Below are 22360 nucleotides of genomic sequence, written 5' to 3'. Positions count from 1 at the left end.
AGGATTTGGGTCCTGCTGGAGATGGGACAACATTAATTCTGATGCTGCTACTTGGAAGGCTGCGAAGTGCTGTTTTTCTTAACATTTCAAATGAAATGTCCTTGAAATGTCAATAAGTGTGACAGTGTGATGAAAAGGATTTACAGTAGACCTGCCTGGAATGTCTATGAGGGGACAATGACAAGCAAGGAAAGAAGAAAAGAAAGCAGGCAGAGCTGTAAATGAGTGAATATATAGGGTTTATTTATTAAAATGGAATTTTGTATTGCAGTAACAATCTAGTTGTTTTCCATTACACCAGAATATGTGTTATATAGCAGCATCTCCTGCAAGCATCAGAAACATCATCCTGTTTCTCTTAGCAGAGGGAGCCTTTCTTTCTGGCTAGATTTTGAATCTGATTTCCAGATTATCTTAATTACTTTCCAACTGAATCAAGATACTGGAATGTTTATTTTGGAATTGTCCAAAATGAGCTTTTTCTTCTTTTCTTGGAGATTCACTTCTGTTTCTGTACAGAGTTCATGAAGTTCTGAGTATTTAAATTTTCTGCATCTGACCAGTGTTGATGGCAGTTCCACACACAAAAAGCTTTGTACAAAAGGATCCTTGGCACTGCTGCAGATGAAATGCATTAAATTACCTATGTGAAACTGCACAAATCAACAAGTATTTTCCAGTAAACTTACAGGAAGGAGAATAACCTGGACAACTCTGACCAATTTTGCAGCTATTCCTGCAGACAGAGTGGCTGATGAGAAAGGAAGTGAAGGATGGGAAGACGCATTGAGACACTTATCTCTGTCATGTCGTGATTAATACAACTGAAAGGCAGAAGCTGTGGTTGAACACAAGGTCCTGTGCTGAAGTCTCTGACAGACACATGCTTTGGGGACAGCAACCCGGTTTGGTACATGAATATTGCTATGTATTATGTTTTCCTAAGCATTAAGGGGGAAAAAAATTGAAGAGAAAAGTGAGCTCTTCTCTGAGTTTAAAATATTAAATAGAGGCTGAACGATTGTTTCTGAGCCGTAAAAAGCCTCCTTACATGAATCATTGACAAAGTGAAGACATGAACCTTATTTAATATATCAGTTCCTACAATGGGACTCTGGGCTTTTTACTATGGAAAAATGTTCCCTGAAAGTAATGGCTTTAGCAGTGTGATTAGCACCATGCAGAATTTACTGCCTTCTGAAATCAGTGGTCCTCTGCAAGAGGTCCAGGACAGTACTTTGCTCTCGTTTTCCTTCCTCACTCTCAGGTGATTAAAACAGGGAGAATGTGTCTGGGTGACATAGCTGTAGCTCATGGGACTGGATTTATCTGTATGCTGGGGAATGAACTGATTGCTCTACTTTTTCATGAGCTGATTTATTTTGTGTTCTGGTTACAAATGCAATTCCTTAAGGGGAAAGACTCCCTGACTGCAGTTACATTTGTTCTTGCTACGGAGCCACTCCCCATGTCAAAGTGCTTAATTTACTTTCCTAATGTTGTCAAATGGCTTTCAAATTTAGAATTCAAGCCTTGATGTACCAAAAATACCAGGCAGGACTCTCCAAAGTACTAGTCTGAAGTCTGTGTAGAATCGCTGCCCTGGAGACTGGTGATTAAGCTGAGAAATTTTTTTAGGAAAAGATATGGAATAATAGAGCTATATTTGGATGTTCTTTTAAAATCAGTGGCTGTCTAAGAATGGCAGCTCCTAGCACAGGCGTCACTGCAACTGCAAAATGGATCCACCCAGAAAGTTCAACCACACATATATCACACAGGCTGACAGCTCACATTCTATTACCTTCCTTTAATGCTTCATTTCTAAGTTATAATTATTTTAATGGGTGATTATTCTATTTTTTGAGTGGTTTAAGGAATTTCTGATATGGGTAAGCAGGCGTAACTTTTAAAAACCTTTGCTTCATATTAATTTGCTCTATAATTGATCATATAATCTCTGTGATACAATCCCCAAAAAATGATCTGACTAAAACCTATCATTTTATCTCCTTTGAGACACATATATCCATTAGACAAGGTTCTCCATTCTCTCTTTAATTATTTGTTCTGGCAATAAAATTTTCGGTGGCTGTTTAAGAAAAAAACCTGGAGTTCAAAAGCTCCCAGGAGAAACTGTGGTGAATATAATTTCATTATACACAGCACAGAAAACATTCTATCTGCTGAACCCTTTGTGGCCTACTGGGAGAGTCCTGGAACAGGGAGAGGAAAATGCCTCCTTCTATGGGTTGCAAATTGGATCATATCTAAGTTTTAATTTTTAGCTGAGACAGCAGTGCCAAATGAGCCACTGGCCAGATGAAGAAAAAAATACAACAGACTCCAGTTTTCTTTATTGTTTGTCAGGCTTACCCTGGCCCTTTTTTTGCATGCAGGACAAAAATAAGAGTTCTAAGCCTCCTTGATTCTTCAGGAAACCATGGAAAGCAACAGTCTGGGCACAGGAGCTCCTAATTTGGTGGTCAGTGAATGAGAATGAAAGGCATAGACATGAAAGCTGTTCACATCAAGTCTGTCAGGAGAGAGATTCAGGACAGGGCACTGTCCCTGCCAAGCAAACTGTGATGAGCAGAAACCCAAGGAAGGAGAATATCTGCTTTTCAAGGACCATCACTGCAAGGAAAGGCTCTGGATTTCTGGTGCATCTGCTTCTCACGCTGAAGACTGGTGTGGGGGTGGATACATCTGTGTTGGATGTTTTCCCACATACTGCAATTATGAAGAGGGGATTACCCAAGGATTTTCCCTGTTCTGAATGGTGACAGACAGATGTGCCAGTCTGTGATGAACACGTTGGAAAAGAGGAACTGCTGCAAAACACTGTGTTCCTTCTTTATGGTTATGGAGTAGGAGGGCAAATAGGTCAGGATCTGGTCTGGTCCTGTTTCTTATGACCCCAAGAGGGTGGCTGGAAGGAGGCAAGGCAAGGCAAGGTAAGCTGTGGTAAGGAGAAGAGCACAGAGTTTTCAGATACAAAATAAAACAAATGGAATCCTAAAATTTTCTTTGACTAGTGCATGAATGCACATACCATCACCAAAGAATAAATTCTCTCAAGAGGCCTGTGGTGTCCAAAATATCCACAATGTTTTCCCATTCTGTCTATTCTCATTTTCCTTATGAATATATATATATATTTAGCACAAATTTGTGATAAACTGGAATAAATGCGCCGGTAAGAAAGGACACAGCCACAGTACGATACAGTAAGTTGATAATACCTTGTGTGTGTGACCAGCTCCTGCTAGACAGATCCTCATAGTCTTCATCACTGATGCACGCTGTGAACAGTAAGGTCTCCAAGCAAGGTGGCTAAAGCTGCAGCCTTTGGGGAAAGTCAGCTCACTTCTGGCAGTCCAAAGATGGACTTTTAGGGATTAAAACCAGTATTAGGATAAACCCCATGAAATGTGACTGGCTCAGGACTGTGTGATACTGGTCAGACATAAAAAAGTATTATTTGCTGGTCAGGTGAAACAAATTAGATCCTCTTCTTTGACAAGGACATGGGAATGTTTCAGCCTGCACAGTTCTTGGATGAGCAGAGAGTATGCCTTTGTCAGCTCTCCAGGAAGATGGGTGAACTTTTGTCTGCATTCCTAGCTGAGACTCATTCAGTATCCTGACGGGCAGAGCTCCTTTGATCGTGTTTCCTCAGCCTGTTTGCTGAGCAGGTCTCAGCCAGCTTTTGGTCTGTGGCTGGTAACACACTCCTAAAAAGCCAGCAGTCAGTTCTGCAATCAGCCAGCCTCTGGCTTCAGGCAGTGGGTTTCTTGAGAGGGCACCTGCTGTGGCAAGGGTCTTCCCCTGGGCTGCCAGGACCACAAGCTAATTGCCTCATCCCTCACATCTGGATTCACTGCACTCCCTGAGAGCAAGCTGGGACAACCTGACAGGAAGAACTGCTCATGGTCAGCTGTGAGAGCTACACAGAAGCCTGTGGTGATGTTTTTTCTCTCTGTGGAACAGCATTCCTGAGGCATATCCCATCAGCCTAGCCTCACCATATCCTTCTTTCTCAGTGGAAGATATCCTCTTTCAATGTCATGGCATTGGCACATTTTGCTGGCAGAAAAGAGGTGAGCTTTAAACAGAGATCGTCTTGTAATGTAATTCCTTCTTTGCCCACCATCACTTCCTTTTCTGCACTTCAGTCAAAGTACCACAGTTCAAAGATTCTCAGGTGCCAACCATTTTGGGATATCTTTTTTATTTTTCCAATAAGTTGGTCACACCCAGATAAGAGTTCAGCTCCATGGTGATGCTCTGTAGATGTCCTCAGCTGGCTCTTGCCAGGGGAGTACTGGACATGGAAATAAATGAAGCTTTCTCTTGTGAATCCACATCTGCTTGCATTCAGATGAGTCTGGCCTTTTGAAACAGTCACAGCATTTTGATCAGATGACCACGAAGCATCCAGACAATAAAGCCATGCACTACAATGTGGTGAAGGTCACGCTTATGAATATTACAGTGGGTGGCTAATTGTCTTTCCAAATGCCTTAGATGCAAAAGAAATTTCAAAGAATAAATATCTGAGCTTGCACATTCAAATGCAGCTGGTGGGTGTCTGGAGAGCATCTCAGACATGAGGGAACGATACCCACAGAATACCATTCATTTTAGCATGTTCTTGGCACCAAGTTTACCAGGCAGTTTACCTGGCCAAGTGCAATGCCTGGCTGCTAGCTTAGCTAAAGATTGTGTTCCAGTTTTCCTGATCTCTAAGCTGGGGACCATGCTACGGCCCATCATATTTCCTGAGCTTTATTTTGCAGAGTTAATTTTGAGGAATATCAGATAGGCTTCCACAGGAAATAACCTACAAAGAAATGATAGTTCCCCTAATTTTTACCGAGACGTCTGTGTAAAAAGTGGAGGCAGGAGCAGAGAGGAGAATCTGAGTGTCACTGAAACTGCTGGGCATTTCTGTGATTTAAGTCTTGTGACAACAAAACAGCACATTGCAGCTCTGAATGGGGCTGTGTGCTGTAAGGCAGCTCTTCTGCAGGAGCTGGAGCTGCATGAGGCCTGCTGGCCAGCCATGGCTTGCCTTTAGCTTCTCAGCTTGAGAGGGGATTCTCATTAAGCCTCTGTCACAGCTAGTTCTTCACTTAAATTACAGCTCAGCAGCACTATTTAAAAGGTTTTAACTCAACAGATGTCTTCCTGTGTGGACACCATCTCAAACCATGCTGGTGTCCTGGATACTGATTCTGGCTGTGGGGACCTCTTTGGTACATAAAATTGCCTGCCAACAGGGCAGGGCATGTGCTGAGCCAAAAGAGATTTGTACATCTTCTCAGGAGTATCTGTTCCTGTCATAGTCCTGAAACAGACTGTACTCTCTCAGTGTGAAATCTCTCCATTGCAGTGACTTACTCCCTCCTCTCCCCAGAGTCTGATGTGTGTCTAATGGCCCTTGTGTCCTTTATTACCTCAGCCATTGGAATAAGCAGCTACTGCTGCACCAGATGCATACAAAACTGTTTGATTCTGCCTTACTTTGTACAGACTGTTTTTTGCTTGTTTGGAAAAGCTGCTGCAGTGCAGGTTATTGCTGATATTTCTTTAACTGTTGGCATCAAGTAGTAACATGGTTGATGTTTCCTAGGGGACTACTGGACCCTGCAATGTCACCTGCTGCTTCTTGGAGTTCTTGGTTTGTGTATTTGCTGTAATTGCTTTCTCTGGCATCAAATCAGTGTCAAGCTACAGCCTCTCTGACATTCAGCAATCTCTCTTACAAAAAAGTAAAAATAATTCCTGTAACATTTAATCATGAAACCTGTGGGTGAATTCTCTGTGGTGTGCTGGGATGTGCAGGGCTATGAAAGCTTTGCCAATAGAATCAATCTTGTACAAAAAAAAAAAAATCCAGTATCTTATGAAATATTAATTCAAGTTGCCAGCTTCAGCATTCTAGACTTTTGCATTTCCAAAGTCATCAGCTTGAAGGAAAACATATTTTCAGCTCTTGGCCCACCAAATACAGAGCAGAGCTGTCCCGAGAGTTTGTCAGCCTGATCTTTGGCTAGACTGCTTGAATCTTATTTTCCATTTGGTCTAATCATCCCCAGCCTTGAAATAAATCCAGCATCTGGCAGTGGGAGGACCCAGACCTCAGGGCCATTGTTAGAGCTGGTTTCCTGCAGAGAACATTCAGAGAGCTCTCTCATTCTCTTCCCAAGTTTTTTCCCCCTCCTGTCACCAGAGACATTTTCTCGTTTAAATAAAAGCTGCCCATCTGCTCTGGTCTCCACAGCCTGCTTCTACTCAGCTTTTAGCAAGCTAGCCTGAGGAAGTGCCGTGCTTTCTGGGAAAAATCCCAGCAAACCCCCTTCTCCACTAGCCAATAAATCAAAGCCCACATCCCAGCACCCTGTGGCAGGAGGGAGCAAAGATGGTGTTACTGCAAGGGGGGGAGGAATCCCAGGAACACACAGAGAATAATAACAAGAGAAGGCTCATGATTGGGTGTTCCTCACTAACAGTGTTTTGGAGGCTTTTGCCAGAGCTGCTTGGGACATGCTGTGGAGCTGTAGTGAGGTTCCTGCTACACAGTGCTCAAAGGCCAGTTATGCTGAAGGGAAGCACTGAGTGGTTACTGCTCAGTACTTGGTGCCACATGTGAAATCAAATGGAAAATACCCCCAGTGAAAAAGGCAAGCCGCTCAGGAAAAAGACACAGCCCAAGGACCTGCAGGCTCTGTGGCAGACACCACGAACAGAGATGATGTTTGTCATTTGGAAGGAGATGCAAAAGCTGCAGCGGCTCCAACATTTTGCAGCATTGACAGAGGTTGCCAGTAGGTGCAGAGCACACATGGGTGATCAGCCCCAAACCAAACTGGGGATTTGTTTATTTAAAAGTGGATACAGATGCCCAAAGTGGCGTGGGGCTAAAACCAGTTTTAACAACACTGGAAACAACACCATCGATAAGACAAGACATGCAGTAAACCCTAGACACTACACAAACTGATCTTTAACAGGAAGGGTGTGAAATGCAAACTCAGGTAAGTACCAAAGTGAGTGTGAACTTGTTACATTCAGAATGTATATGTGCAGGAAACAGAGTCTCTTTGTTACGTGGGAAATCCTGCATGCTGAATTTCAACAGAAGGGATGGGCACCAAAGAAAGAGGAGACTGAAAGAAGGGAGAGATCAGAGCTCTCTGATGGACAGATTTTAAAGGATTCCTATAAATGTGTTGGAAGGGAGTGATTTCACTACATGCAAAGGGAATGTTTTCTTTAGGCTATACTTGATGCCAGGTATTTTTCTACACTTCATCATCAGCAGGTCTCTGGTGAGGCTGTAGAAAGACAGCACATGCTTTTTTGCATTCTGTTTGAGAGTTATTCTTGTCTCCAGCCACTGCTTAATTTGCATTCAGCAGCTCAGAAGTTTCAACAGGCCAACCAACCATCGTTTCTTACCGTGGGGAGGGATGGAGACTGCCCTCACAGATCTTTGAAAGAGCATCTCAAGCAAACAGCTATCTGGCATAGTGCTGGTAAAGATGATACTGCATTTGGGCTACGAACTGGAAACACGACCCCTTAATTCTGCATCTCATATACTAAACCTGGGAAAACACAGTAGCTGAGATTGTGCCAGCGCACCAAGCTGGTCAGACACCAGCTGGAGCACTTGGGCTAAAGCAAGGTGACAGCAATAGAAGACAGCTGCAATATGCTTGTCCTGCCAGAGAGAAAGGTTTACAGGAAAAAAAAAATGTGTCTCAAGTTCCTCAAGCAACACCTGGAAACTGAATAATATAGAGACTGAAAAAATGGGAAGCAAATCTGATTCAGGGGGGAAAACTGAAGGAATGCTTGGAGTCCTGCTGTAAGGGCAGTACTTTGTTGGCTGAGGTAGCTCTGGGCAGAGCCAGAGGATAGAGTTGCCCAGGGTGCAGATATTTTTATGCCACTTCTACAAGTGCCAACACATACACCTCGAAAATCAATAGGACATTTTAAATCAGTGAGGTTGTTTATTTATGCTGGAAGCTATGTGTTATGACCATTTCAATTCTTCCTTGCTATTACCTTTGGCTTGAGGAAGAAAAAGGCGTGTGGAACTGCCTCCTTTAAGGGAGCCTGGTAAGAGCCGGGCAGAAAGAGCTGTGCTTGCAGAGCTGTGTCAGGCAGCCCAGAGTGGATGGATGTCCCAGCCAGTGTCCTTTGCTAGCACTGATTACAGAACATATTTAGCTTTCTACCATTTAAATGTACAAATGAGTGCTCTGTGACTCAATTAATAGCTCCAGTGCTCCTGGCCTGGCTCTCTCCCTTGAAGGGCAAAAGGCAGATCTCTGTGACTATTAATGCTCCTATAATGATGCAGACTTGTTTTGATTTTCATGATGTGGCACTCCAGAACCACAGCACTCTCAGCTGGATGTCCCAGAGTTGCTTTCCCACTGTGCTCCCTCTTCCAGGGCAGTTTGTCATATATCTCATTCCTCAGGGACAAAGAGTCAAACTGTTCCTTTTGTTTTCAAGGAAAATTGCTACCATTTCTGATAACACTAAATTTACCAGGAATCAACTGATCACCCCTGAGGAAAGGGTGTCACAGGGAACACCCATCTCCTCCCCAGGCAGTGGGACCCACTCTAGATTTCTACCAGCAATTCTCCACACCCCTCACCGAGTGACAGGGAACAGTGGGAGCCCGGTGCCCGTCCTGTCTGTGCTGCACATGGGCACTGCTGGGCAGTGACCTGAGCTCTGCTGAGCTCCAGCAGCCCCAGGACACCCGCGGCCATTGTGTCACCGGGCAGGAAGGCAGCGGCTCCACGGTGAGTGAGTGCCACAGAGCGACAGACACAGTCAAGGTCTTGTCAGGCTCATGGAACCCTGCTCAAGGGCACGGCCCTGGGCCAAGCACTGGGCCTGGGCTTTCCCAGTGATGGAGACAAGTCCTCACATAACACTTCCCTGGCTTCCAAACACCGGGAGAACCAGGGTTGTTTGGGGTAAAAACATTGCATAAGGTGATTAGGTATTTTCTGTCTGAATTTAACTCTGCCAGAACCTGAGAAACAAAACACAGCGGGGGAAGTTGGAGACAGCAAACACTGAGCTGCTACATTTCAGAGGCAGCAAGGGTCTGAGAGGACAGGGCAAAGATCAGAGGTGCCTCTGGTTTTGCTACTCAGATGTTTTGCCTCAAACACACATGTTTTTTTACTGAGAGACTGGAGGGTGATATGTTGCTCTGGAGAAAAGTATTAAAGGCTACCAGTGGGAGGGAAAGTCTGGGGAATTTCTAGATGGCACCACAACTGGGGTGGAACATAATTACTCCTCTGGAAAAAAAGCATAAACAGCAACCAAAACCCATGAGGTCTTAGAGAATTGCACGCAAGGTATGTGCATTATAATAAAGCCACATTACAAACTTAGGAGAGGGTAGTAAACTGCTAAGAATGCCCAAAGAGGAATGGGCCACATTAGGCAAGCTAAAGCAGGAATCACCACATGCACATAATTCCCTGCTGCATTTTCATTGACATCTCCAAGTTTCCTGCAAGGGTAGCCCTTTCTCCTTGAAAACGGAATAAAAAGTTCCTTAATGAATTCCTGGTTGTAGGCAACCATCTCAGAGCAGGAGAGGGAGACAAAGGACAGGGGCTGGGGAAAACCCATGAGCAAGCACAAGGCACAGATTTGGCTGGAAGGTGATTGAGGAGAGATACTGGAAATGCATTCCTGTCTGGGAAAGATGTCCACATCTGCTACTCACTGCCTTGGTATGGTGGAGTTGGGGGAAGGAACAAACAGAAGGAAGAAATCTCAGAGATGCTAGCTTGGGAGATGCTGGTTTCAGGCTGCACCCAGGCTTCACCAGGCTACCCTGCACCAGAGGGGCTGTGAGACTCTAAAGCAGAGAAGATACAGGCCCGTATCTTCTGAAACTGTCCCACTGTGGCAGGGTTATTGAATACAGAAGAAGAAATGCTGTGTTTGAAGGAATGGAAAAGCCTAAACAAGGCGCCTGAAGGAGAGGATCTGAAGTTCTTTGTGAGAGCTAGGCCAGACCATGGACCTGGAAGGATCTACTTTTGAAGGAAATTGAAAGAGTTTTCTGATGGAAAATGGAAAATGCCCATCTATTTCTGATGGACAGCAGGGTCTAGATGGGGAAATACTGGCAAAAAGAAAAATAGAAAAAGAGCCACTAGCTCAGAGGAACAAAGATTTTGTAGCCAGGAACAGATGGCAAATTGGTAAACCCAAGTAATATATGGCTTGTTGTTGTCTAGGAATGGTATTCTTCAATTTAGTAGTCCCACTAAAAAGAAATAACACATCATCCTGCCCCCTCCAGTTGGAAGCACAAAAAGCAAAGAACATGGATTGAGATAAGAACAATTTGCTGGAAAGAGTAATGAGATAAGAAAACAAACACTAGCAGCAATATTAATAATAAAAGTTTTAAGACAAAAAACACTATATACACAGAAAGCCCCAACAAATATCACAGCAGCTCTTCCCCACCACAGCACACTTTCTCCTCACTGGAAAAGAAAGTCCTTCTCCTCAGAAGCCAGAAAGTCCCTTAACTCTGGCACCAGAAACTGACATGAGTTGGTACAGAATACCTTCCAAGCCATGTCCACACCACTCCAGGCTTCCCCTCCTCACAGCTACTGCAAAAATTAACTCTGTCCTGGATGGAAACAGGACACTTACGTGTCAGCAAGGACATGAGCTGTGGATAGCAATGACCCCATGCTTCATGAAGAAATGGGGAGACCAAAAGGATATTTCTAGAGGGTGTGCAATTTTTGTGGGGAAGATGATGGACATGTCAAATGGAGGAGGGTCAAAGTACAGGCATTTTCTGGTATAATTCAGCAGGTTCAAGTAAAAGCTGCAGTAATGGCAATATGGGAACCTTTAAATAAGGAGGAGGGATGCTTTTCCCTCAGGAGCATTTCTCCCAGGCCACATCCAGGAAGGCTGCTCTCATGGCAGTAATAGCCAGCATCAGGATAATTCGATTTGAGCCAGTGCCCCGCTGCGTTGTCCCCACTGGAGGTGTCAGGAGGGCTCAGCAGTCACCCTGCTCAGCGTCTGACCTGGCCAAGACTTGGGAGACTGCATTAGCTCCAGCAGCACTTTGCAAACTGCATCCATCTTATTTAAGCTTGTCAAACCACACAGCCTCACTACAGCACAGTCTTTGGGTGGGAGTGGTTTTCCCCTTACATGTTTTCCCTTTTGTGTCATGGGTACGACGTAATTTCTGGTGAAGAAACACAACCACCCCCTCTATGGAACACAGGTGCTCCACGGCCACACGGTCGGGGTTTTCGCTTTATTTTTATGTCAATAAAGGAGGGTTTTAGGGGGTTTCTTGGGGAGTTTCTCCATTAGCTCAGTGGGAAATTCCGCACTGCCTGGAGAATGTGAAAGAAATTAAGACCAACACATGTATTTAGGTACCAACATCCTACTGAAACCGGAGGGTTTAGGTGCCCAAATGTCTTTGTGGGTTGGCTCCTTCTTGGAGAGAGGAAGGTTTGGTGGTGGGAGGTCAAGCCGGGGAAGCGAGGCTCTGTCCTTAGAGGCGGCAGTGACGGCTGTGACAGGAGCCCCCGTAAATCCTGGGGACCTCAGAGGTGAGGCCCGGCGGACGACAGGGTGAAGCCCCAGCAATACCCACCGAGAGCTGAGGCCTGAGCCCCGCGGAGCAGCCGATCCCGTTCCCGGGGCTGGGCAGGGGCTGCAGGAGGCTCCGCCGATCCCGCCGCGGGAAGGGAACGGGAGCGGCAAGGCCAACGCCGCCCGCACGGGGGCGCCCCAGGACGGCGCCTGGGCCCGGGGCCGCCGCCGGCTCTGCCGCGGGCCCGGGATGGGCCGGGATGGGCCTGGGATGGGCTCGGGATGGGCTCGGAATGGGCCCGGGATGGGCCTGGGATGGGCCCGGGCGGGAGGCTGCTCCTCAGTCTCGGATTCCTGGGGATTCAAAGTGTGAACACGCCCTCGATGCCAGCATGGTCCCGGCTAATCGTTCACACTGTGCTTGGCAGTGGTGGTCACAGGCACGGCCTGCTCGCTTGTGGCGTGGCTTGCCTGGCTTTTCTCCCGGACATTGCTCAAGTGCCCAGAAAGCATCGCCTAGACCAGGGGCAGAGCGAGAGTTAAGGCTTGCCTGGGTTATCAAGAGAGACTGGAAATTATGCAGGGCCACTAGTTCCTGTCGTACAGAGGAGCCCTGCTGTCACAGTTTGGTCCTGCTGAAGACTGTCTCTAATTCAGGTAGGAAGGCAGAAATAACAAACCCTCTCTATTACTGCAAGGACTAAGCTGGGATAAATAAAGAGAAGCAGCAGAGAAAATATTCCCACCGGAGAATATTGAAGCACTGTTTGGTTGCAATCCTGTGCCACATGTTCAGGATGACCGTGCTTGAGCAGAGAGGTTGGACCTGATGCTCCACTGTGGTCCCTTCCAGCCTGGCCCAGTCTGGGAAGAAGGTGCAAAGGGTGTATGTGAGCAATATAAGAGGAGCACAGAAACAAGATTTGAGTATGGAAGAACATGGCATGTAAAACCATCATGGTGTGCTGGGTGAAGGACTGGCTGAAGGGCAGAGCTCAAAGGGTTGTAAAGTGAAGGGGGTACAGCTGGTGACCGGTCCCCAGCAGTGCTCCTCAGGGATCAGTTCCAGGGCCACTCCTGTTCCTGTACTTCCCAACAATCTGGATGCAGGAGGGCAGTGCACCTTTACTGAGCTTCCTGGTGACACCAAACTGGGAGCTGCTTTTGGCTTTCCTGAGGAACAGGGGGCTTTGTGTAGGGGGATCTACATAGATTGGAACACTGGTCTATGATTTATAGCACGAAATTCAACAGGTCCAAATGCTGGATTGTGCACCTGGAACAAAGTAATGGAGGATGCAAGCTGGAAGAGGAGTGGCTGGAAAGCAGCCCTGCAGAAAAGGATCTGGGGCTCATGGTGGGCAACAGCTCAATGTGAGTCAGAGTTGCAGACCCAAGAATAAAGGGATGTGGTATTGTGTATCTCCACAGGCAAAAGGGCATGTATTTGGGATGCAGTTTTGCATCCCAAATATTATAGAAGAATATTATAGAAGAATTATATATTATATTATAGAAGAATTATAGAACTACAGTTAGAATTAAAAAAATATTGGATCAGAGTGTTTATGGCATTTCAGTAGAATGGGGAAGAGGTTAAAAAATATCTTTCTGAGTTTTGTTTGTTTGTTTTTCCACAGGGAAAGCATAAAGAAATTTAAGAAAAGTAGTGACTGGAGTTAATCAATTTGACAAGATCTGGGGTTGCATATGAGGATGTATGAGATTTTACATCAGAGGTAGAAAAATCCTTCTGGAATTTGTATGCTAAACAAAGGGAAAACTAACAAGGACATTCTCCAGTTACCTGGATAATTGACTGTTCAAGGAAGGATGCTAGGTGTAAACACTCTGTGGGAACAGATAAAGAGGTCAGTTAGTCTATGGAGCTATGCTTTGAAGGTCAAAAACTGTAGGAATATAGCATCAAATGCCAAAAGTCAAGCTGAGTTAGACCTTGCGAAGATCTGTGAAGATGGATGCGGAAAGGTCTGTTAGCTGTATAAATGGAAACAAAATTTAAAAAGGAGGAAGTGGGGCTGCTGTGTACAGAGTAGGAGGCTGAGATCAAACACAGCATTTGGATTACACTTTGGATCATCAAGGGCCAGACCTAGGGGGGTACACAGGCTTGTAATGCCAGGAAGTTAATTTAGCTCTGGGAACAAAATGTACAATGCTAAGGAAGATGTCTTATCCTTCTGGCTAGTAAATGAGAGAAAGTCACGTTCTGGAGGCTAAAATCTACAACTGGTGTGGTGTTTGAGCTACTCATGAGGAAATGCCAAAGCCACATGTCCAACACCATCTTGTCTGGTTCTAGGTTCACAGCAAAGCTCCAGCCTCCCCTGGCTACACCTGCACCAGCAAATAAAGGATGGTGAGGGCTCAGGATGGTGTGCCAGTCCTCAACTGCCCATGGTGTTGAACAGTTCCTGCTACAGGTACGTTCTATGCAAGACAGCCCTCTCCCAGGAAATGCCTGTGCACAGTTCATGGGATAGCATCAGATTGTTCTTCCCAGTGAGCAGTTTGGAGGTGGTCACCCTGCTAAGGAGCTGTTTTGGAGAAGAAGAGGGTTTTGCTGAATGGATGTAAGCTGTGCTGTGCTCTCAAAGACAGAGAACAAGCCAACCTTATTTAGTAACACAAGTCTAGCTTCTGAGACTGGGATGATACAAATTACACAGATGTTGTTGAGTGAGACATCTTGGATGACTTCAGTCATGTACTGTGAGAAGTCATTAGCCACTGGATAACTGGGGTTTTTTTGGTTAAACTGATAGACAACTTCTGCATTACTCCATGTACACCTTTTGTTACATCTTCACATTTGGCTTGATAAATTTTGCAGAAAGTGTTGAAGTGCTTAGTCAAAGCAGCTCTGCCCTTCTCACTGCCTTACCTATCATGTCTTGTGGTAGGCAAGGCAGTATTCATGTCACACTTAGTTTCACACATCCAGCCCACATCTGTGCTTGGTAGTGAAACATAGGGCATGTACCTAAGCACTGTTCCACAAACTGCTGTATGGATTGCTTTTTTATTACTCTGCTAAGCTTGCTGAAGACAGAAAATGCTTATGGAACAGAATGGTTCTATTACTACTATTACATCCTCTTACCCTCCATAATTGGGTGCTTGTATGTAAACAGGGAATGGCCACAGGCTTGTGTTAACAGCTCTTGTGTCTAAGGATTATTTGAGATACTGTTAGTTGGTATGGATGGGTTCCACAGATAATGAACTATGACAGGCAGACCAGCTGATTAATTAAAGAGCAAGGAAGGATTAAGGTGCGAGAAATGATTTTTGAATACAGAGTGTAATTCCAGCAGAAAGAAATTTCAGAACCATTGTTTGGTTAGGGTCTTTTTCCTATTAATTGATACTTGGGAGTCTTGGGTACTTCAGCTTGGCATAAAATTGTTTCTTTCCCAGAACAATTTTAGGAGCCATTATCTCAGATCAGCACTCCCCTTATTTATGCAACCACATCTATAATAACAGAGGGCAAGGGCTCTATGGAAGTGATAAGCAGAAGCAGATGGCAACGTGACAGGTATAGTTGTTGATCTCACATGGAGCAGCTGATGAAGACACAGCAGTAAAACATTTTTAGGGGTTTTTGTGAATGCTTACCCCAAAATGTCATCCAGCGCCTCCAGTGGGCAATTGTTAATGATCATGGTGCAAGTGTAATTGATATTAAACAATTTCTTTCTTCCTTTCGTGTTTATACCTTTGGCTCTTAATCACTGAAGGACTGTTCTACTCTACCTTTGTCCTGGAAAAGAAAAACAATTCCTTGCACTTTTTTTAAATGATTGTGGCTCCTACCAGTGTTTTTTCAGGATTCCACCGAGTAGATGTATTTCTTTATGGTTAAATGCCAAAATTAGCACCGTACTAAAGATTTGGCACTATTGTTTACAGCTTCATAATTACTTTCTATGTACTATATAAGTTTCAATTAAGGTGCTCTACTAGAAAGATACAGTTCTTTTGGGTGGTATTTTTCATTAGCACCATTAGTCCCATGCATCAGTCTCACATGGTTCTTGGGATCCACTTTAATCTCTTGATCTCTTTCCAAACAGAGTCGTTTAGGTTGCAAAAGACCTCTAAGATCATCAAGTCCAACCATTAACCCAGCACTGCCAAGTCTAGCACTAAGCCCTGTGTCCCTACACATCTTTTAAATACCTTCAGGAAGGGTGACTTCCCTGCTTCCCTGGGCTGCCTGCTTGACAACTCTTTTGTTGTTTTTCTTAAAACTTAAAGAAGTTTTACTTAATAGCTGATCTAAATCTCCTCTGATGCAATTTTAATTGGTTGCTCAGCCAGATGCTCTTCACTGCTTATTTGGTTTTCTTTCCTTAACTATCACTCTCCTCCTTTCTAGAATTCCACTTTATTTTGGACAGTGTGAATCTTGGTGTTTCTTCAAGATTCACATTCAGATGCTATCTCATCCTGCAGCACGCTGGACAGTTTTACCATAGTGGTCTCTTATGAATGGTAATGGAAATGGGATGTTGTCAAGCATGGCACAGACACCATGCTGTTCTTCCAACATCCACAGCTCTTTTGGGCTGTTTGCCATAGTTTTGGGGTCAGCCATGGAAGTTTCATCAATAGTGTATTTTCCAGATTGGGAGCATTGTGCTTCATGGGAGGTAATGTCAAAAGCCTAATCCAAGTCCACCAGTGTCTACCATTATTGAATCCTGGGCTGCACCAAAAGCAGCATGGCCAGCAGGCTGAGGGTGATTCTCCCCCTGTGCTCTGCTCTTGTCAGACCCCACCTGGAGTGCTGTGCACAGTTCTGGTGTCTCCAGCATAAAAAGGTCATGGAGCAGTTGGAGCAAGTCCAAAGAGTGGTCACATAGTTGGTAAGAAGACTGGGACACTGTTGGGCGTTAGGTTTTGTGTTTTTTGTTTTTTTTTTTTTTTTTTTCTTTCCTGTGGAAACATGTAGAAACCTGTAGAATTTCTTCCCAATGAGTTGCTAATCAGAACTGATGGCTTGAGACAGGCAGTCTAGGGGAACTCTTAGGATTTGGGAGGTTTTTTTTTGGGGGGGGGGGGGCGGGGGAGAGAGGGTGGCTGATATATGGAGAGATTCAGGCTGAGAGAAGGGGCTGAGGCCAGTTCCTGGCTGTCCCTCTCTCAGCACGGAGGGGAGACAGGCTGTGGGCATTGTGGAGAGGATTTGCCAGCACTGTGAGACTCTGTCCCTGCTGCCTTCTCCGAACCACCACCGTGACTCAGCGGGGAACCTTCCTTCTGCTTCTGGGCTCCCACATTCCCCTGCCCGCCAGGACACCACGCAGGTTCCAGCTATTTGGCGTGGAGTTTTGGGACATTCTCGTTCCCTGCCCCAGCATTTCTGCTCATTCCTGCTGTTTCCAGCCTGCTGCTTCCGATAGTCCTGTCAGGGGCACCGAGATCGGCTGCCTCCGGGGTTTGTGAAGCGAAGCCTCCCCTGCATCCCTTCCCGTCTGGGCCGAGCCGCCATCGCCACCTGCTCCCCGAGCCCGCGCCGCAGCGCCCCCTGCAGGCCCGGGGAGACACCGCACCTGCAGCGCCCCTGCCGGCCGTGACCGGAACTGCACCGAAGGTTCCGGGCTCTGTTTGGTGTCGTTGCTGTTGTTTGTTTGCTTTATTATACATATCAGTAAAGAACTGTTATTCCTATTCCCATATCTTTGCCTAAGAGCCCCTTAATATCAAGATTCTAATAATTTGGAGGGAGGGGGTTTATAGTCTCCATTCCAAGAGAGGCTTTTCTGCCTTCCCTAGCAGACATCTGTCTTGGAAACCAAGACAAACACCTCTCCTGAGAAGACATATAGAGAGACGTGGTACCGCAATTAGCTGGATAGAAACTTTCTAGCACAATTCTGAGTACTAGATGGCAGGCATTCTTTATTACAGCATGCTGGAGGATATTTCCTCTAATCGATGCCTTGAGTGTCAAGTGTACATTTTTTATCATAAATGCTGATTACATGTTCATTAGCTATCCCCACTTCCTTAACTTTATTTTACACAGTCGCAATTCTTATCAAAGTCCTTCTATTGGTTCTTTAAGGGTCCATCATCAAAGTCCAGTGTCCTTTTCAGGGGGCCATTCTTTGACCCCTGCTTTTGATTAAGTACAGCAAGATTGTTTTGCTTAACTTCTACTGTTTCAGCCCTGCAGAGCTGAGTTGGCATCCTGCTTGCATTTTGCATGAATTCTGTTTGCCTAAGTTACATCCTTCATTTATTTCTCCAAGGCTGTGCTGTTCTGTTCTACTGTCCTTGGTAAGAAGTGTTCCTTATCAAGTGAGTGAAATGCTGTTCCAGTGCCCTTATCAGGGGCTGTTCAGCCTGGAGAAAAGTTTGTGTGGAGACCTCAGAGCAGCCTTCCAGGATCTTAGAGGGGCCTACAGGGAAGCTGGTAAGGGACTTTTTGTCAGGAACTGTAGTGACAGGACAAGAAGTAATGCATAAAAATTGAAAAGGGAGGAATTTAAGTTAAATATTAGAATTTTTTTACTCTGAGGGTGGTGAAACACTGGAACAGGTTTCCTGGGGAGACTGTGGATACCCCAACCCTGGCAGTCTTCAACGACACACTGGATAATGCTTTGAGCAACCTGGTCGAGTGGGAGGTGTCCCTGCCCACAGCAGGAGAGTTTAGGACTGGATGACCTTTAAGGTCCATTCCCAACCCTTAACATTCTGTGATACCCACCGCATCCATTTCATGCTGGCATCTCTTGCTCAACCATGTTCCGCAGAATCCATCAGCTCTTAGAGCATGATGTGTGTTACAGCCGAATGGATGGTTTAGTCCAACCCTGCCCCTCAGTTCTCACTCCTAGGGAGCATCAGGAGAAAAAGAAAAGCCGAATAGCTTTTCAGCGCACGCCAAACGAGCGGCATGGGGTGTTTGCAGGGGGCTGGCTCCCTTCCTGCCCCGCGGAGGCGATCTGCGCGGCCGTGCCCAGCCACGCGGTTCTCCCGCGCCCGGAGACACGCCGGCCTACCCCTCCACCCGCCGTAGGCTGTCCAGCCCCTACACGTATGGCTCTTCCCACTTGGAACAGCGCCTCCCATTCATTGGGAGGTGCGGTGGGGCGGGCGCGCCCGTGCAGGAGGTCTAAAGCGGCAGCGGGGAGCGGGGGGTCGCGGCTGCGCTGCCTCGCCGCTTGCCCGAGCCCCCGGCTGGGTGAGTGTGGGACGGAGCGGGCGGGGGCCCCACGCGGCGCGTCCATTTTGCGGTGCGGTGGAGCGGGCGCGGCGCTCTCGGGCCGCTCCCGGGCCGCCGCAGCCGGCCCCGCGGCGCGTCCCTGCCGGAGCGACCCCCTCCCCTCGCCTCGCCTGACCCTCACCCCCTTCCCTTTTTTTGCCTGTCTCCTCTGCGTTGCCAGCAGCGCAGGGAACGTGCTGAGCTGGAGGTGAAGGCCCAGGTGCCGTGGAGAGACCCTGGGCCGTGCCTCTGAGGGCCTTTCCAGGGTGGCTCCCAGGGGGCTGCCATGCTGGGCTTTGCTTCCTTCGTCAAATTGCAAAAGAGACGTAGAATTTGCCGAGAATGCGAGTACCATCCATAGGACTCATAGCCAGGCCCGTATCCTAGGTTCTGCTCCCGAACCTGCTCCTGTGAGCAGGACAGGGAATTCTCTCCATTTGGGCTGTCAGCGCTTTGCAGGCAGCTGCTCTGGCTCACATATGGGTCTTATCGTTTTTTGCATGTGTATGAATGTGGGTGGCAGATGGGGTGGAGCAAGGGGAACCCGCTAAAAATCCTTAAGAGGAAATTTGTATGCAGCTAAGGCTGGAGAGAAAGATTGGGACTACATAGGAAATTGCTAGTTAGTTCTGTTGTCATCTGCTGGAAACCTTAGTTTTGGAGCAAGGTGATGTTTTTGTAGGTGCTGTATAGATTAGTGACAGAAGGGCACTTGCAGCTCTACAGAGGCTGCTGATCTGGGCCGAAGTGCTGATGGTGATGGTGCTGAAGGTTCACGAGTTAGATGGCTCGCTTGCCTGTGGTTATTTGCAAACGTTACTTTGTGCTTGAGCTACGACTGCCTGGTGAAGTCCAACATCAGCTGAACTAGTGGATACCCTACCCTGCCTCCCTTTGCCCACCTCTGTGGACTCTGCTAAGCCACGGGGACAAGTGTTGGCGATGTGGTCACACAGGGCAGTGCAGGTGTCATGTGTGACCCTCTGCAGTGGCACAGCAATGCCTCTTGAAGCTGTTGGTTCCCGTGCCGATGCTTGACTGTCTGCCATCTCCAAGTTAGAAGCAAATACAATGAAAACTTGGAAAGAACAGGCACAAGTTTATCGTTTTGGTCAGGTGCTCTATGGACTTCTGTCACCTTCACTGGCAGTCTGGACCATTTTTTGGACAAGCTTTCCACATAATGCAAAAGACTGTGTAATGGCACAGGGTCCTTAGCTGCAAGTGCTGACCTTGGCACAAATCAGGAGCAAGCTTGTGCTTTGCCACAAGCTTTGAAAGTTACTTTACATTCAATTACTTCAAGTATCTTGCATTTTGAGTGATCTGACAGGGTCAGACCTTGACTGTGCTCCATCACGTGCACGCTTTAGATGGTCGTGTTGGCTTTGAAATAAAGCCTTTTCTTGGGCAGGGGAGCCAATTGGTGTTTAGTCCCTGACTTATGCCACTTTGGTGATATTTTTGAAATTTTGAGTCTTGCTGCTTGTAGGACTGTGATAACTGCTACTTAACAGTGAGGAGTGTGTTCAGAAGGCACTTCTTGTTTCCAGTGGGCTGTAACAGAAACCCGAGGCCTGCTAGGCTTCTAATTGAGGCAGTTCAGTCGTGCGTGTGGTTGAGATGCAATATGCTCTTGACTCCTTGCAATATTTTTTATAAACAGAAGGCATTATTTCAGAGAAGAAAAAGCTAGTAACTCTTTAACCAGTTACTGGAGAAACCAGTTCTAAGGTTATTGTTGAAAGATTTGTCACTCCCTCTTCTTTTTTTTCCTTCTCTTTTCCCTTATTTTTTTTTTTTCTTCCTCCTTTCTTCCTATGTAATCTGTTGCCATGTGGCAGGAAGTGTTCATTCTCATGGTGGTGTGCCTGTGTGCTGTGTCTCTGCTTTCAGTTGTGTGACATGGCAAATGGTTGGATTTGGTCATCTTGGGGTCCTTCTCCAACCTTAACAACAGCATGATTCTGAGATGGCAGGAGCGAGTTCCAATCTAGCCGGTGTTGAGCACAGTTGCTGGCCTGGTGTGTGCAAGAGGGAGGGGGGAAAAAGGAGTAGTGGGAAAAGAAGAAAAAGCAGATGGGAAAGAAGAGAGGGGGAAATATGGCTAGAGTGCAGGAGGGCAGGGGTCTTATTGCAATTACTGCCTCTGCTACCTTCAGTTCACTCTTGATCTAGCAAGTTCCTCAACCTTGAGGACCGGTTAACTAGACTTCGGTAGGCTTTCAGAAATGTCACTTCCAGTTGTATCCCAGCTTTAAGTGAATAGAAAACAAAGTGGTACGTTTAATTTTCTTCTCTTGACCCATATCTATGATGCTAAAAGCATTGGTGTACAGTGGGGCAGGATGAAAAGAGAGTGAGTTACTTTGTCTGCAGATGTGCTGAGGAGATGCTGACTTGATCCTGATGGGATTTATTGGCTCTGCCTTCCAGTAGTGACAAAGGCAGATGGGGATGCGACGCAGCCCCTTTGCCACTCCTGAAGGGTGAGCTAGGAAATGCTGACTTAACTCTGTATGAGGAGAGGCTGGTGCTACTGACCATCAGCTGTGGTCAGCCTTGAGGCTGTGTGGTGTGGGGAGCTGATTCACTGCTTCGGGCAGATTTGCTTGGGGTCAGCTGCAGTCAGTGCTGACCCAGAGTTAGTGATGCTAGCCATAGTTTCATTTGGGAGTGCTGATGTAGGAGGTTTATTTGGATGTGTATGCAGCAGGAGTAATGCACTGTACAAGAAATTGTACTGTAATTTGATAAATGAACTGTTTCCTTAAGTTTAAGAATAGCTTGCTTTTGTCAGTTGACGAATTCTTAAAATAAACTAGTTGGAAAACGCATGATGGAGTTTGTAGAACAAGATTGTTTTGTTGAAGTGACTCTTTTATAAAGCAGTTTCACCTAACAAAGTAAATAATGTGTTGTATCTTTAGAAAATATTCCAGAGGGAATTAGTTATCTGAAGTAACCAGAATGTAGTCTTCTGTCATTAGGTTGCTGATTGAACTTTACTGGGGGTTGCACACTGCCTGATAGCTGGTTGATGACCCATGTGATATAATCCCCTGGCAGTGGGTGCTGCTGCATGCCATTCTGTTTGTTTTTCTCACTCTAAAAGTGCACAAAACAGCATGACCTGTAACATACGTGATGTGTAGAGTCTTACTGTTTGTCTCACATTGCAGGGACAGGCTGGTTTGCGTGCTTGTAGCTTCCAAAAGCCCTTGGGGAGGCCATTGAGAAGAATAAAGCACTGGGCTGATCTGGGTTGAAGTGCAGAAGTGCTGTACTGTTGTCTGTCTGTCCGTGCTGACCCCAGCTGCATTAGGCACGACTGCTCTGGCTGTGCAGTTGGCTGGGAGAAAGGAGCAAAATGTTCTGGCACCAGAAGCAAAATGAAGGTACAGCAGCCAGAAGTCATGAGCTGGATGTTGGATTAGGGTGGAGGTGCTACATCTTGGAGGAGAAAAA

General features: G+C 46.2%; 1 protein-coding gene across 1 annotated transcript in view; it reads left to right on the top strand.

The window, feature by feature from the left end:
• Positions 1–18765: 18765 nt before the first annotated feature.
• Positions 18766–22360, top strand: part of SLC7A1 (solute carrier family 7 member 1) — a 40588-nt gene continuing 36993 nt past the window's right edge. The window contains exon 1 of the mRNA XM_063149104.1: positions 18766–18871. The gene's annotated coding sequence lies outside the window, so the exon portion shown is untranslated. The remainder of the gene's footprint in view (positions 18872–22360) is intronic.

This window comes from Melospiza melodia, chromosome 2, assembly GCF_035770615.1.
Source record: "Melospiza melodia melodia isolate bMelMel2 chromosome 2, bMelMel2.pri, whole genome shotgun sequence".
Classification (NCBI taxonomy): Eukaryota; Metazoa; Chordata; class Aves; order Passeriformes; family Passerellidae; genus Melospiza; species Melospiza melodia.
Note: the sequence above shows the minus strand (reverse complement) of the source record. Positions and strands in the feature narration are given on the sequence as shown.